The sequence below is a fragment of the Macrotis lagotis genome, chromosome 1 (assembly GCF_037893015.1).
Source record: "Macrotis lagotis isolate mMagLag1 chromosome 1, bilby.v1.9.chrom.fasta, whole genome shotgun sequence".
In the NCBI taxonomy this organism is placed as follows: Eukaryota; Metazoa; Chordata; class Mammalia; order Peramelemorphia; family Peramelidae; genus Macrotis; species Macrotis lagotis.
The window spans coordinates 757,498,755-757,515,000 of NC_133658.1; the positions used below are offsets into that span (position 1 = coordinate 757,498,755).

Here is a 16,246-nt window from a genome sequence, read left to right on the forward strand (position 1 = left end):
TGGTCCTCTTGCTTGCTCCCAAACCTCCAATGACCCCCACTTGGTACAGAATCAAGTTCAAGTCTTCATTCTATTATTCAGACTGCTGCTTTTCCTCATCATTCCCTAAGTGTAGGAATAAGTCACTAATCTAAGAAAGGTTAGCCCCTGGTGGAAGAATAAGAAGGTCAGTGGCTCAAAGTGACAAAGACTCTCACTCTACAAAGACCTTAAGACTAGCAAACAAAAGTTCAGTAAAGTGTTTTTATTTCCTCCTTCCTCAAATTAACTTCTATTTCCTTATTTTCCACCACCTCAATCCTCAAATTGAAGTTCCCTGAGAGCTGGTAGTTTTTATATATCCATTCTTCAACTAGAGTCCAGTCTTGACCCTCAAATCCCACCCCAACCCCAAAATAATCCATTAAGCAAAATACTACCGCCTAGACTACACATCCCATTGTATTGGATGACAGCAAAAACATTCAAAATACCCACAGGGGGCTGCTAGGTGGCAAAGTGAATAGAGCACCAGCCCTGGAGTCAGGAATACCTGAATTCAAATCTGCCCTCAGACACTTAATAATTGCCTAGCTGTGTGGCCCTGGGCAAGCCACTTAACCCCGTTTGCCTTGCAAAAAAAAAAAAACCCTAAAAAAACCTCCACAGAAATTTAGTACTAACAGAGGGACCATTTAACTATAGAAGGTGAAGTATTCAATTTTGCAGGCTCTTCTGAGTTAAATAATCTACTTCTATGTGAGGTAAACTCTACCTTCTTGAATTACTTAAGTAGCAAGGTTGTGGTTGTAGGAATATGTAGACTGTATTTTAGATTTATTCATAAATAACAGTCTATACTCCTAAGTCAACCAAATTCTCCTATCAGATAAGATAATCATACTTTATACTTCTATTAAGCATAAAAAGTTACAAATATGGGGGGACATTTTGACTAAGGAAATATTTAATGCTTAGTGTAGAAAGTAGACTTCCTCCTGGAAAAAGTATTAGTCTAAAAGTCTAGGTCCATATTCTAGCTCCAATAATTTTTTAGCACAGAGACAACTTATATCACTTCTCTGAGCCTTTAGATAATAAGGATAATACTTATACCATCTGCACCTTCTTCCCAATTATTCTGGGAAGTAATCTGAATTTATGTAGGGAAAGTGATTAAAATGTCCCTATAATCTTACCCAGATGCCCCATTACCTAGCACATACCTCAAGAAGGTTGAAGATTGAAAGAAAGGTCTTATATATCAAAATATTCTTAACACTTTTGTTGTAGAAAAAACTGAAAACAGTGTCCACTGATTGAAGAATAACTAAATAAGTTTTGGTACATGAGCATAATGAAATTATTGTACCATAAGAAATGAATATGAAGAATACAGGGAGGCATGGGAACTCATGGAAAGTGAAGTTAGCTGAATCAGGAAAAAATATACATAACGTTAATAAAAATGTAAATGGAAAGAACAGAAAAATCAAAAGTAGATACTATGATAATAATGACCAGCTTTGGTCCCCAAAAGAGATGTAAGAATGTACCTCCTTTTCATTATAGAGGTAGGAGACTATAGAGATAGAACATAGTACATACTTGGCTGACAAATCAATGATTTTGCTAAATTGCTTTTTTATCCCTTTTACTTTTTTATTCTTTGTTAAAGAGGATGCCTATGCCTCTCTGGCTGTGAGATAACAGATATATTGGGAAATGAAGGTGAGGAAAAAAACAAGAGATCAATAAAAAAAGTAAAATAAAAGCTCAAAAAATTTGTAAACTCTAATTACAAAGTATGCCTTATATAAATATAAATGGTATAGACAAAATAGGAATAGTCTGGTGGGTGCAGTAGGTTACTGGGAAGAGTCAGAAAGACACTTCTTCCTGAATTCAAATTTGTCCTCCAACACTAGTTGTGTGATCTTGGGCAAGTCACTTAATCCTGCTTGCCTTAGGTCTTAATCTTTTTAAATGAGCCAGTAAAGAAAATTGCAAACCACTCCAGCTTCTTTGCCAAGAAAATCCCAAATGGGATCATGAAGAGTTGGATATGACTGAATAACAATAGATAAAATTCATCTCAGATCCATTGATAACAACCACAAACTAACTGAAATATACACCTTCACACAGGGATATGGAGATGAGGAAGAAGGAAGAAAGAAGATGCAAGGACTTGTCCATGGGAAAAGAAATCTCTCATCAGTCCCTCATCACGCCATTGTTCTTTAGTTACCAATTTTCCTGGTAGAGTTCAGCCTCTTTCTATATCTCCATATGATAGATACTTTGAAATAGAAGGGACCTTCAGATTTCAGGGAAGGTCCTTTCCCTCGCCTTTATTGACAATGACCTTTCCTCTCCTCCTCCAACACTGTTGTCAAACACCAGAAGAACCTTGACAGAGTTATTAACCTTTTCTCTGTTTACATTCATGAGTCTGTCAAAGAATTTCTTAGTGACAATGATTTTAATTTCCCAAATTAATAATAATCATATTGGGATAGAGATGAGATCTTCTTTGGGGTAGGTCCTGCAAGGCAGTCTGAAAGTCAATTCAAAGTATCAGTCAGTCCTCTCTGTCTTATTGCCATAAATATATTTTCCAAATAGGGGTTTCTCCTCAGAAAGATCCCATACCAAAGTCAAAAGCTAAGCATTCCCCCCCCCCATTAATAGACTCCAGGGAAGGCTGGGGGAATCCCACCAAGCAGTTTGGCTCTCCCCCAGAATAATTGACAAATGAAGGATGACTTCCCTAGGGGACAGCTCCCTGCCATGTGTTTGGCTTTTTCCTACCAGAGCTAGGAAAGGAGAGTCTTGACTTGTCCAATAAATGAGTTAGATGCCACTCCCAGAGCCGTCGAATTAAGACTTTTTGAGTTCCCAAGTCCCTAAGGGCTCCTACAGTTCTATGCCTCTAGGCTCTTGGGTCAGGAAATTTTCTCCAGAGCTGCTTTCAACTCCCACTGCCTGGACACATACCAGCTGAAGAGAGCTGAGGGATCATGTCCCAAACATGAAGAAATGATTCACCAGACCACAGAATTCAAGGGAATGTGCCAAAAGAAGGAGGAGACTTCCTTCAAGAGATCTAGAGAACTCCTTTCTCCTTCCAGAATTTTAGAAGTGGAAGGGATCTTAGATGTTCTCTATTACAACCTCTTCATTTCTGTAATTAAGGACACTGTGACTCAGAGATGTGAAATGATTTGCCCAAAGTCACACATCAATGACAGTGATTCTTCATCTAAATCCTATCCATCCTTCAGGGCACAGCTCAGTTCCATCTCTTCCTTGAAGCCTTCATTACTGCAGCCTACAGTGATCTCTCTGTGTGTCTCTTCTTCTCCCTCATTCTTCTGGTCTCTATCTTTCCTTCTCTTTTTTTGTCTCTCACTTTCTCCCTCTGTTGCCTATCTCTCTCCCTCAGTCTCTCTTTCTTTTTTTTATTAACTTATATTTAGGACCACAAAGAGAACCCAAAGGAAATTATGGGAAAAGTACTGAATTTGAAGCCAGATCCTACTCCTTACTATATATGGCCTTAGCCAAGTCATTTTTTCCTTGCTGGGGCTCAGTTTCCCCAATTATGAAAATGACAGAATAATCTCTAAGGTCCTTTCCAGATTTCTATGATACTAAGTTTAACCCTTAACCATCCTTTATTTGTTTCTAATTGTAAACTCTTTAAAAGGAGGAACATAACTTTCTATTGTAATTTTCTACTCTACCTGTTCCCTGGCATAGAGGAGATATTCAATACTTGATATTTTTGAACCCTTATTTTAAGTATGGCCAAATTCTCTTCTTTCCAACATAGAGCGTTTTAGGTTTCTCTGAGCTTCTTTCTATTTCCCCCCTCTTCTAACTTGAAACCAATACTAGTAATCTACACGGTAAGCAGACCAAACAGGACATTCTCCTTTCTAGACATGCCCTGAAAGGATCTCAGAGGTGATTTATTACAATCCCAACCCAAATAATAAATTCCATATGTAACAATGAAAAGTGGTCATTCAGCCTCCACAATGGGGGGGGGCAGGTAGGACTCACAAGCCTGGAGGCTGCCCATTCCATTCTGACAGTTCAAATTGTTAAAAAGTTTGTCAAGAAATTCCAAGAGAAGGGGTGGCTAGGTCGTGCAGTGGATAAAGCACGGCCCCTGGAGTCAGGAGTACCTGGGTTCAAATCCGGTCTCAGACACTTAATAATTACCCAGCTGTGTGGCCTTGGGCAAGCCACTTAACCCCATTTGCCTTGCAAAAAAACCTAAAAAGAAGAAAGAAAAAAATAAATTCCAAAGACAGCACTCCCCCAGAATTATCTCTGAAACCTTAATTCCAGTTTTACTGGTGGAACCACTAATCAATCAATATTGGTAAACAATGATGTCTGAAACACTGAAACATGCTCCCTGACTTTTGAGATGAAAATATGAAGCACAGACCATGATCTCTCACTAAATGACCCTCATTTAATGTCACTGTCAGAGACCTAATCCTAGACAATATGAACCCTAGTTCTGATTGTGTAATCCTTTAAAAACACTTAATTTAGTAATTCCCAGCTGGTCTATATTAAAGCTTAATTTAATTGGTTATAGGGTCAACCTACTCTATTGTCCATAAATAGCCATTACCCCCAATATCCCTGAATCTCTCATCACTTTACTTTTTTGTGGTGTGATCCATTTATCAAACCACATCGCTATCCAACTTCTTAGAAATTAAAAATACATTTTCCTTTGGATCAGGTCATGGAACCCTCACTTAACCTCTCTAGATACTGATTTTTCTTTCCTTTATCAGAAGGGAAGATGAAGCTCTCAGATCAGGATATTTAATAAAAAGGGTGTTGGTCTTGGGAGTCAGCGCACCTAAATTTGAGTTCCAGCTCTGCCACTTACTAAAATGTGATCTTGGGTTAGTCTCTGAACATCATTGAGCCTCTGTTTTTCCATATGCAAAAAAGGGATATTACTCCTTTCCTTAACCTTACTGGGTTGTTACAAATCTTAATGTGCTATTTAAATGTGAACTGTTTTCAGTGTTATGGCTTAAGCCATATAAAGCCAAGGAAGTGTCCATTTTTTATTTAAAAAGGTGGTTTAGTCTTGTTTTGAGGAATACTCCTGAAAGATCATTTGGGATCTCTGTTATAAAGCACTTTACTGATCTCAGAAGAAGAGACTTTCAAAGAGATTGAAAGTCAGCTTACCTCTCATCCCAACTACTATCCTCTCTCTCATAAGAACCCATGAAATACATTGACAATCAACATATCCTGGTTAGCAAACAATATATTCTTATAACTTCTTTAGGAGTTCCCTAGCTTGGGTTTATACAAAGATTGAGTAGTAAGTTAAAATCATAGAAACTGAGAGTTAGTGGAGAATCTTAAAACTCATCCTCCTAAATCATCATCCTAATCATTGGAAATTACATTTTATAAATGAAGTGATATCTAACATCAGGCATCAGTTATTAATGAAAAAGTAATTGCTCATAGGTGTAAAGAACTCTAAGTTTACAAGGGATTTTTCTCATAACAATCCTATGAGATATACAGTACTGGAATTATTTGTCCCATTGTAGAGGAAGAAAATGCACCTTGAAATGTGAATGACTTGCCTATAGTCGAAAAGCTCAGAAATGCCTGATCCAGGACTTGAGCCCAAGTCTCTTGACTCTAGGTGCAATGCTCTTTCATTATGTTATGTAGCAACTATGCTGACATCAAATTGCCTTCATGGTGTCCTATGAGGATGAGACCAACATAAGAGTATTGTCAATAGTTTTTATCTTTTTTGTAGTTAAGCAAAGAGAGAAAGAGAGAGAGAGAGAGAGAGAGAGAGAGAGAGAGAGAGAGAGAGAGAGAGAGAGAGAGATGGTAGCAAAAACCCAAAAAGGAATGGGGATGGTCCTAGGAAGACTATCAGGGACCTCCCTCGGGAGGCAGTTCTCCTGTGTGTGCTGTCACTGGCATTGGTTACCAAGAGTTTGGTTTAGCCAATAGGCCTTCATATGCAAAAGAAACACAATCATTTCACTAGTCTTTATTAAGTACCTGGGAGCCAAGACTAGGCTAAGCACTGCTTAGCAAACAATACTATAAGGAAAGGAGATTACATTGCTTACAAGATAACAAACTTAGATTTGCTTGTTATTTAAGGTTTACAAAACACTTTTCTCACAACACCCATTATTTGTTGTCTCCCCTAATTAGAATGGAAACAGACTATCTCAAATTTCTATTTGTATCCCCAGTGCATACTATACTCCCAATAAATACTTTTCCATTCCATTTTGTGGATAAGAAAACTGATGATAAAAGAGATCAAGTGGCTTGCCCATTTTTCAACAACTGTAAAATGGAAGAACCAAATCTCTCGGCTTTAGGTCCACTCTTCTTTATTCTTCAAGAATTGCTATGGTTCTAGGGGAAAGGAGAAACAAAGATAAAAGAATTCTAGTTTATCAGAAGTACTATACTTTATTTCACTTTGTCCCCTATCCAACTCTGGTAAACTCAATTAATGCAAAAGTTGATCTCACAACTTTTTTCCTCCTTTTTCCTGCCCACAGTATCATTCCCCTCCTTTAAAGTTGCTCAAGGCCCACCTCCATAGCCTAGCAGATAAGACCTCAATAAAAGTTTGTCGACTCCAGAAAGTCCATTCTGATGAAACCCACTCAATTATGGTTATTCCATTACTCTGTATCTCCCTTTCTACATGTTTAGAAACTTGATAAATTTGTTTGAAACTGTTCTAAAATAAATTTATGCTTTTTTTTTTCATATGGAAAAAAGCACTGGGTTTGTCATCAGACCCCAGGTTTAAATCTGGGCTTTGCCACTTACTTTTAGAATGGTCCTTTGTAAATCACTCCAGGTCTTGCTGTCTTCATCTGCAAACTGAAAGTTGGACTAGATGGCTCCTACAGTCATTCCCAATTCCATATCTATGAGGTTATGTTTCTGTATGTCTAGTTTGTCCACTTGAAACTTTTTTTTCTCTCCTGTAACACCTTTCTCTATATTTATTGGGCATTATAGTGTTCAGTATTTGAAGGGAGTGGTAAACTGAGAAAGGGCCAAAATCAGGACAGTGAGACAGAAAAAAAGAAAAGCAAAGAGCCTGGTATGGCTAATACACAAACTACCATCAGGGATCACCAAGAATAAGTTTAACAGAATCACAGAATCTGAATTGGAAGAGACTTCAGCAGTGAAACAAACCACCTGTGAGGATATACAAAGGCTCATAATACCAAGAGGCAAAGTTCACTGGAATTCTGGCCACTATTGCTCCTTCTCTACACCCAGAAAAGCAAAAGTATGCTCAAGTTCCCCTCACAGGTCACCTGAAAAATGCTTATTGTCCTCAAGGGAAGTCATTCCAGATGGAAAGCTGACTGAAAGCAGGGATTTGCCAGAAATGGGATAGGAGAGACTTGGTAGGGTATGACTGGGGCCAGGGGTATTTAGAAGAAGAAAAGATACTACTGAGGTGGTAACAAAGCATTCTTATTGCACAGTGACCCACTGATTTTTACTCCCTGTTCCCAGTGACCTGGATTTGGCACAGGCAGTGCCTTCCTCTGACATTGGTCACTGGCACTGATTCTACTGAGCTGTGTTGCAATTGTCCATGTTAATATTAAATAGCAAAACTAACCGCTATTACCATCACCCAATCCGGCCCCATCAGAACCCTCCTGAGTCTGGTCAGGGCGCCGAGGCCAGCTGCTTTTCCCCACATTCCAGCCAAAAATAATACCAGAATGGAGCTGTTTGGTGGAGACTTAATCTAATCTTCATTGCTTCAGTTTTAAAATATCCTGCCCGGTTTAGGGTTTCTGATTACACACAGGGATGTGTTTTTAGTGAGATGGGTCTTAGCAGAAACGTCCTTCTTGTAATTAGAAACCCAGGCAAGGCAGCCCTGCTGAGCAGCATCCAAGCCAAACATCAGATCCCCCAGAAGACAACACGTTTGCAACATACTCTTCCCAGGCCCTGTTTGCTGTCGTTCGTGATTCTCCTAACTTAAAGAGATTGTGGAAACCCAGAAAAGTTCCACCAAAAGTATAATGTTCTCCAAATTATATGAGTTCCTCCAACAAACCAGATTGTTGATACTTCCTTCTCATAAGTTTTCAAAATGGAGACAAAAATGAAGACAAGAAGATTGGAAAACAAAATAGGAATCCTTTTCTCCCCTCTTGAAAAATGTAAAGGCCAAAGAACAAGTCAGAGTTACAGTGTTTCTACAGGGGATATTCCTCCCTAACTCACAATGTCTTATGGAGTAATAATTAAAGAAGTTCAAAAAAAAAAAAAAGGAAGGCATTTCTAATCTGGTTTCATAGATTATTTTAATAAACTTAGGTAATTTCTCAGTCATTTTGGCCAAGAATGTATTTTCATTTATCAGCATAAATACCTTGTGTTTCAGAGAACAGATTCCCTCTCCAGCCCCATACTCAATCTGGTTTAGATCTCTCAAAAGAGCAACAAGAATCTCAGACTAGATTCTATGTATGCTTAAGCTTTTTTTGTGCCCTGGATCCCTTTGGAAGGTGAAGTTTATAGACCCTTCTCAGAACATTTTTAAATGCATAAAATAAAAATGTATGATTACAAAGGAAATCAAAAACATTGAAGGGTGGTTATCAAAAACAAACAACAAAAAAATCATGGAGCCTAGGTTCAGGATCCCTGGACTATAAGAGTCTTTGGTTCTCTGAAAACAAGTTGGATGCTATGTTAATTTAGCATATATCAGTATTAAAGGGAGCATAGATCAAAAACAGGAACATAGAACTGGAAGATACTTGAGAGATCAGTCTGCTCATTTTACAGATGAGGATGCAGAGGTTCAGAAGTGACTTGACTTGCCCAAGGTCACAGAAATAGTAAATAGCAGGATTGCTTCTAAATGCAGTTTTCTTTTCACTGTACCAGGTGCAAAGGGGGAGGGGGTGTGGTTAAACAGGATTAGCATCTTAGCTCTTCCTTGATTGTCTCTTTTGATAGCCAATGAGTGGCTTTCAAATCCTCAAGTTCAAAGGAAGGCATTTCAGTTCCTTTTTAAAAATATTTTTAAAAACTCCTTAAAGACTTGGGAAAGGGAGTTTGGCCAATCCCAGAAGAAAAACACACATACCAATTATCATAGTTGGTCAGCTCAGACACTTGCTCCCATTTCCTTTATTAGTTTGCATGGATACAGTGCTGTTTGGGGACAAAGAATCCCTTCCATGTTTATTAAGCAAGTCCTCACAACAACCCTGTGAGGTAGGTATATGAAATTCATCTTTCTTTACAAATAAAGAATCTGAGACCCAAAATAATGCAGCCTGTAAAGATATAGGAGGTTTAAAATTCCCAGTTTCTATACTTTCATTATAAACAAAGCTCATCCCCCATGTACTGCTAGCCTATCTGCTCTGGTCACCTCCACCTCCCATTATTCCTTCCCAATCCCCCAAACCCCCAAACCTCACCAGGTATTTGTTGCAGATAAAAGTAGATACAACAGGATTTGGCAGTGCAACTTGGACAGAAATGTGATTTTTAGCCCTTCCCTAAAAAAAAGTCAGCCTTTCAGTACCAATCAATTTTCAATAAGTCATGGATTTTATATGAAGTGTTTGTATGAACCATACATGTTTGCCAAAATCCAGGGGTAGCAGCAGCTTCTAAAGATTTCATTTTCCAAAACTTCTTCCACTTTTCTTCTTTTTCTCCTAACCTTAATTTGTGCCCTCCCTTTACTTTGCTCTGAATTTCATTTGATTCAGACACTTTTCTTCACATCCCCTCCATCATCACCTCTTAACAATTGCATTACACATTTATATATTTATATATCTTACAGCACAACCATCCTTGTGAAGCACAGCCTAGGAAACAGGAGAAAACTCAAGACAGTGCTTCTCACCCTTTGCTACTTGATATACATACATATATGTATACATATACATATATATGTATATGTAAAAACTATACTGGATTAAGAAACCAGAAACAAAGGACAGAAATTGGGGACTGATTTTCAGAGGATGAAGGTGAGAGTTCAATAAATGGCCAGGAAATCTAAACATGTTGGAAACCTATACATTTTATAAGTTATTTCTTTAATTGAGCATACTTGACTAATGACTTCATACTTATATTAAACTGCAAACATTTAAAAAAATCTAATTTGTCCCTGTTCTTTTGCTGTTTACTGAGTGCATTGCATTCATACTAAGGAAACTAAATTGATCCATTTGTTTTTGTTTAAAAAGCAAGTTGTGAGAGAAGGCCCTCTAAATGGATAATTCTGCTTTCTAGGCATGCATTGGTCTCTAATGAGTTACAGCACCAGGTTGAAGATGGACACTGTAGGGGAAAAAAAATGTTAACATATAATCTGGCACACCCATAAACATCAAGGCCAAGGGAGAGGTATGTTTCCAGTTAAGTTAGAACTTCATGAATTCAGGATTCTCCATTCGTAAGACAGTAATTCTCCTTATTTCATCACTAACTTACTTCAAATGTGTTTATACAATTTATTGCTACTGAACTTCCAGGCAACTGGTGTAGAGTTAATGAAACCCAGCTTGGAGAAGCTTTGAGCTTTAAACGAGTAACCACAGTTTAAATGGTTATGACATGCGGTCAAAGCCACAGCCCAGCCGGCTGCAGTTTCTGTGTTAGGAGCTAGTCAAAAAAACTTGTAATCTCGCCTTTTGTGCCAGCTAAACAGAAAAAGGAAAAATAACTCAAAGTCAGTCTAGCATAGTCTTTCCCTGTTTTTCTTACACGTCATTTTTAACATTATTTACCTTCCCTAATTGATAGCTTTCTCTCCTTAATCCCTACTTCCCAGTAAGTCAGTGTTTTCAGGGGCCCTCTGAAATATTTAGCAATATTGTTTGAAATGAGTTTGGATTTGGAAGAATAATAATGTCAGGCACTGAAACAACTATCCTTGGGAAAAACAACCCCAACTAACATGTAAAACTCAGTCTTAAGAAAGTCCCCTATGTCCACAGAAGGATATGAAGAGGACTGAAAATCATCAAGTCTTCTCGGTTCACTTAAAAACTGACTTCTATTCTCACCGTTATCTACTGGAGTTCTCTCATCCTCCCCCCCCCCCCCAAGCCCCCATCACTCCCCCTTTAATTTCTTTCCATTTCGGAGCTACAGAGAGCTCCCTCTTGTTAAACAGAAACATTTTGGGAAGGGAAAAGGTAGGCACTGGACTCTGCCACTGCAACACAATAAAAGCCTCCTTTCAAAGCAGCACTTTCATTAACTTAAAGCAATCTATAGACTTAAAAGCAGAGAGCAGTAAACTCTTAGAAAGGATCATAAAACAACCAGGCTCAAGTTGGGTACACTTCAGTGCAATTTGCACGATGCATTTTACTGCGGAGAGGTGGTCGGGCTGATCTCCTTTAACCCTCTGCCCCTTATTCTGAAGCAAACTTTCTTTTTTTCCCCCCCTTGCATTCCTTTCTCCAGCACAATGGATAAACAGTGACTGGAGGACCCTCCTGGGGTCATGTCTCCCTCCTCCTAGTGCCCCTCTCCGCGGGAGAGGACGCATACACATTCCAGACCAGGAAAACAACAGGAGAGAGAGCCCCCCCATGTCTAGCCCAGCCCCCTGCTTCTACTCATTGATCCCTAGGCTGCCTGCCGAGCTCTCGGGCTCCTTTGGAAATGGAGGGAGAGCCAGCTTTCGAATTTTGAATTTATTTTTCTATTTCAAAGGACATTTCAAGTCAGCACCTCACACCCAGATACTTTATTCATCTTTCCCTTCCTCTGGACCCAGGGACTTTATCTATGCACCTCCGCACCAGAGAAAGGGGAAGTGACTGGAGTTAGGGAGACAGTGGGACTTCACTTCTGCAGAGGTCTGGAGGGCTGAATCCTCTGACCTATTATTCACCAGGATAGGCACCCTAGGTATTATATGCTCAAAAACTATTGCAGAGATTTAGAAAAAGAACGTAAGTGGGCTAAACTTGCCCAAAATTCGAAGCTCTCTTGAATTTAGTGAATTGGAAAATATTAAATGATAAAAAAAAAAAGACAACAGTAACGACCCGGCAGTATCTCAATAGGAGGTTCCATAGATTTTTATTGGATTGAATTGTAAGAACATTCGAGTAATCGAGTGGGATTTGACCCAGACTTCCCACCCTAAACAGGATTACCGGGTTGGGTTGGGCTCACGGGGAAGGGGGGGCGGCAGTGGGGGGGCAGGTTAGTACTGGGGTGGGGGTGAGTATAGAGCTCTGAGAAAGTATGGCTACTGTGGGGATGAGAAGAAAGCTTCAAGCTTCTAGTATCACCATCCAGATGCACAATCCAGTATCTCAAGCAAAGCCCCGGAATTAACCCTGCACACCAGACCACTGAATCACAAGTCCCGCATCCCAAACGCACGCTAGCACCCCAACTATACTTTTTTCTAGCCCCAGTCCGGATTCCCGGAATGTACCAAAGTGACCCATGCCCCTAATATAGTCTTAAAGCCGACCCCAAATCCTATCGTCGAGTACACAGAAAAGCGCTTCAGAGACTTCGGTCCGGCCAGCAGAGCCTGCACCCTACGATCTAGCCCTGAGCTAAAAGGGGCTAAACTGCCCCTTTCTAATTTGCCCTAAGACTCTTCCCAACCCAGGGCTCTGGAACTAGGCCAGTCCCAGTCTGCTTTCCCCTCAGAGTGAGAATCTCCCGCCCCAACTCCGGAATTCTTAAGTCCCCAAATCGTCTTGCCCAACTCAAGGATGTTGCGTGGACTCGAGATCAGGGCAAGGAACAGCCAGAAACGTGAATTCATCAGCCGAGGGGCACGAACAACTATTTTCATCATTTCTTAAAAAATGTTTTTTTTTTTCTACCCATTCCGAAGGGCAGTGAAACTCATCGGTAGTCTCAAACTACCTACCCCAAAGGGCAATTTCCAGGGATAGTCTCAAATCCAAAAATCAGCCTTCAACCCAATTCCACAGCTTAAATTCGGAACAAGTCTTCCTCCGACTCCGATTCAAAACGCGTCACGGACCCAAACCTCAATTCGGGACCAGTCTTCCAACTCCAGTCTCAAATGCGTTTTCAATCTTCCAACCCCTATCCCAGTCTCCAACTTTGGCCTAGGTCCTACCATTTCAATCCCGATGAAATGCCAATGAAAATGGTCTTTTAACCTCTCATATTCAGCCCGGTCCTTCCGTAATCCTATCCTGGCCCTACAGTCCTAATTCTTCCTCGGAGCTGCTTCGAGAGATACCCCAACTTCCAGTCCTGATCATCCTCCGGGCTGGGAAGTGCCGCGAGCCGCCCTCGCTATCGTGCCCCTCGGAGAAGCGCAGGCCAGTTCGGGTCCTAGCTCCACGGGGGCTGAGAGGTTGCAAGCCTGGCCCAGAGGGGAGCGCAAACTTTGCGCAGTGGCCTGGAAAGGAACCCTATCACCTCTCTCCTCTCCGCTGCTCCCTAGGGCATCCTTCTCCAGGGGCCACCGGGGCTTCCCCCCCCCAGGCGTGCAACCTCCCCTTGCTCCTTCAGAGAACCCCTCTAGCGTTTCGCGGGGAGCCTCCGACATTACGGTCCGGACTGAGTCTCTCTGGTCCAGCCTCTCCGGGGTTGCTTACATGCTAGTTTCCGTGCCCCACACAGCGGGGATGGCCCGGGCTCAAGAACACCCAGCCCCGCTTCCTTCCCCGCTCCCCCCCGCCCCATTTCCTGATCCCGACACACAGCTCTCTGCTGCCTTCCATTCTCCCCTGCTCCCGGGGTCCGGCCCTGCCACAGCCCGGGCGGCTAGGCTCCGGGCGGCTAGGCTCCGGGCGGCTAGGCTCCGGGCGGCTAGGCTCCGGGAGCCCGGCCCGAAGCTTCTCCCAGTCTAGCAGCCGAAACGAAACCCCGCCTGGAAGGGCGAGTCAACGCCGGCCCGGGAGGCAGGGCCGGACCGCGGCGCCCAAGGCTGAGCCCAGAGCCGCCTCCACCCGGTTGCCCGCACTCAACCCCGGCTCCCGATGGTCCAACAATCCCCCAAAGCCCCGGATCCTCAACTCCTGGCCCTTTGCTCTGAAACAGCGGGCTGCCCGCCCCCCGCCCCAGCCCAGTGGTCCTCAAAGTGACGCTCCACCCACCCCGCCGGGCTCCTCGAACCCCGGGACAAAGCGTACGGGGGGGCAGGCGGCCCCGAGCAGCCGAGCTGCTGCGGGGCCCCAGAAGCCGGCTCAGCCCGGCCCGCCGCAGGGCGCCGCGGGGAGCGCGGTGCCGGGCCAGCTCCTTCCCTCGCAGCCTCGCTGGGCTCCGCGTTGTCTAGCTCGTCTCAGTCCTCCCCTGCTCCTCTCCTCTCCTCTCTCCACGCTCTCCTTGTCTCCCTGCTTCCCTCCTCCCTGCTGCCTGCCTCGCTCTCTCTCCTCCCTGCTTCCTCCCTCTCTCCCTCTCTCCTCCTTGCCCTGTCGCAATGAATAATACTCTGGCTTGGGGACTGGAATAAAACACACGCGCTCTGAGGCAGCCGCCCGCAGCAGCAGCAGCAGCCGCCGCCTGCAAAAGCGTCTCTGACATGGAAATGAATGACAGCTTACCTGATGCCAATCTTCATCAGACTGACACCGGCGTGACAACACAGCCTATACTTCCCAGCACTGCTCTGGACGTCAGCAGCAGAGGGACCCGCCCCCCGGAGCCCCCCCCCCCTCCTTCACACACACCTCCCCTATCCCCACTCCCCCTTCTCTTCCCACCCCCCACCACCCCCACCCACTCCAGGCCCCAGCAGCATCCAAATAAGAGAAGCCGCCAGGGTGTCTCCCTCTACTGGAAGCTTTTCGGAGACCAGACTGACTTGCTTGCTCCTTCCTGTCTCTCTACCAAGGAAGACAGGGACAATGTTTTAGCAAAAGAACATTTGCAGGTTCTGGGAGATCTAGATGAATTAGGAGAGCTAATCTAGGAGACCTTCACCCGAGCCGTCCATTTACAATTTACCACCTCCTCCATCTCATCTCCCTCCCCCGCATCTTTGGATTCTTGGAAGAAAAAAGTTGAGGCAGGGCTCCATGAAACCTCCTAGGGGACTGGACAGTTTTTACTAAGAAAAGAACTGTACGGAAAATCACAAAACTTAGCTCAGACTAGAAATCCTCCCCATCCTTCATTCCTCCTTGCCTGGCCTAATTTTTATGATTACATTTGAATAATTCTCATTACCTTAGCCCCATAAAAGGTGTTCAGGTGATACTCAGGTTAGTTATTCTGATACTTAGGATTTCTCTCTGGGGGGGGGGAGCATGAAGGCATATGTAGATTCAGCAAGCTGAGCTGGGGGGAAGCAGAGAGATGCATAAAAGCTTTTTGGAGACTTTGTCGATGATTCAGCTCTTTGCAAATGTATGCCAAGCTTGTTCATCAGCTACTGCTATTTTCATTATATGAAAAAAAGTCTTCAGTAAACTATTTGAGTTCATATGATAAGGAGTGTTCCCATTGGCTGGCTCTTTCAAGCTGGTCTCACGGTAGGTCTTCAACACAAAGGAGAATTTAGTCCCTCCGATACCTTTTATAGAGTGAGATAAATCAACACACATGTATATGAATGTGCATATGCACTTCTGTAATGTACCAATCTCCCCTCCATAGCACAGACTAGCACTAGAATGGAGTTTATTTCACTTTGTGATTCCAAGATTGTTTTGTTTTTAGAGCAAGTCAGAACCCGGCGGCGGGGGGCGCAGATTAAGATCTAAACCACAGGGACCTGATACCCCTCCAGCCCGTGGACAACATCCCTGAGGAATAATGCGGATCTAAGCAGGGAATACTGAAAATGGGATTTGGCTAACCAACCCTAATCTAGAGGAGAAAAATCACCCAGGAAACCGAGTTGAACCTTTAAATGAATAGCATACTAAGCCTTTTCCATTTTTCTGCCAATATCAAATCCCCTAGAGTACCCAAGAAAAAGTAAAACCAGTTTTCTGTAAATCAGAGAAGAAAATTGAAGATTCTACCTTACCACCCCAAAGCATACCTATTATCCTTCAGTTAGGATCTCCCAAGAGTTACAACACACAACACACTCCACCCTACAAAATTCTATTTCTTCCTCTTAGAGAACTGAATTCTCCATATTTGGGGTCATTTGAAAAATATCATGTGCATATCTCTCTGTCTCTGGTCTTTAAGTCAGAGAACCAGGCTTGCATTATAAGTAGTAGTGTGA

General features: G+C 42.5%; 1 protein-coding gene across 1 annotated transcript in view; it reads right to left on the bottom strand.

The window, feature by feature from the left end:
* PKNOX2 (PBX/knotted 1 homeobox 2) overlaps positions 1–14,693 on the bottom strand; it is a 344,867-nt gene extending 330,174 nt beyond the window's left edge. Inside the window, exon 1 of the mRNA XM_074216405.1 lies at positions 14,610–14,693. The gene's annotated coding sequence lies outside the window, so the exon portion shown is untranslated. The remainder of the gene's footprint in view (positions 1–14,609) is intronic.
* Between the last annotated feature and the right edge of the window lie 1,553 nt (positions 14,694–16,246).